The sequence below is a fragment of the Galeopterus variegatus genome, unplaced genomic scaffold (assembly GCF_000696425.1).
Source record: "Galeopterus variegatus unplaced genomic scaffold, G_variegatus-3.0.2 Scaffold2411, whole genome shotgun sequence".
Lineage (NCBI taxonomy): Eukaryota > Metazoa > Chordata > Mammalia > Dermoptera > Cynocephalidae > Galeopterus > Galeopterus variegatus.
In genome coordinates, this window is record NW_007728522.1 from 135,546 (window position 1) to 137,029 (window position 1,484).

The window sequence follows — 1,484 nt, forward strand, 5'->3', positions numbered from 1 at the left end:
TGCTTAGCCATAACTCCACCTATGTTCCTTTTCTGTAACTTTCTGGCCTGGAGAATAAATAGTGAGGAAGAACCCCAATTCAGGGTTAATTTTACAAGGAGGAATGCCTCTCTCTTGAGGGTTCTTGGAAATTAACCCTTTTGGGGCTTCTCACTGCTCAGAAGAAATGGGCTTTGAGTAATTCTTTGTGTCTCCATCACCCTGGGGGAGAGGTGACAAAGAACAACTAATTTTTTCTGGAAATTTTTTCTAGGATTTATGAAATGTGTATAAGGAGATACATATATATCCTCCACATAATTGATGGGGTTAGGGATTGGACTAGTTTCAAAGGCCTTAGTTTCCAAATTGAACCTGAACTTGAGGGTGGTCAACAGCCTTTGCAGTAGCTTGGAATAAAACTCTCCCTAGGAAGAGTTTTTACTATGGGTTGTGTATTAGTCTGTTTCTATTGTTTATAACAGAATACCTAAAACTGGGTAATTTATAAAGAACACAATTTATTTCTTACAATTTCAGAGGCTGGTAAGTCCAAAGTCCAGGGAACACATCTGGAGAGGGCCTTCTTCTTGGTGGGAACTCCACAGAGTCCTGTAGCATCCAGAGTATCACATGGCAAGAATAAGCTAAGTAAGAGAGATAACCTGCTCACTCACTCTCCTTATACAGCCATCACAATCTTACTTACGCCCACCCATTAAACCATCAGTGGATTAACCATTCATAAGGGTACAGTCCTCACAGTCTAATCACCTCTGAAAGGTCCCACCTTTCAATTACTATAATAGGATTTCCCATCTTCTTTACACTGTTACAATGGGGGTCTTTCCAACACATGAATTTTGGGGGAACATTCAACCCATATCAGGACAATGACAAACTAGTAAAATTGAATCATCTCTCTTGGGAGGTATAAGTAGAAAATGCTCAAAGGGAAATGGATTACTTAAGCTATAGCTATATCCAAAATAGTATAAAAATACTGTTATAATTTTCCATGAGATTCATGGGATAACCATCTTATTGAAATACAAGAACCTAACACAAATTTACAAAATGTGAAATTGTAGCCTAGGTTACCTTGTTTTATCTTGATTTCTTCTGCTACATTTCCATTACCAGTAGTGATCTGGATACACCACTTCCATGCAACCTTAGAAACAAACGCACTCAACCTTTTATGCCACACTAAAGAGTTAGTATTTTATCCTGAGTGTACTAGCTATCCCTACCACCAGGTAACAACTATAATATCAACTCCTAGAAAATATGATCATTGTATTTTTAGTCCAGGTGTATTCAGTGCCTACTAAATAGCCTTAGATTCTGATACTGAACAATTTTACATTAACTAAAAGAAGATAAATGGATGAGAGTAAATCAACTGAAAAGATTGTTTTACAACACACATGAAAGTAATATTTTAAAATATTCTATCTGTCAACAGGACATTGATACTTGGGAAATTCTGTTGACAAACATGG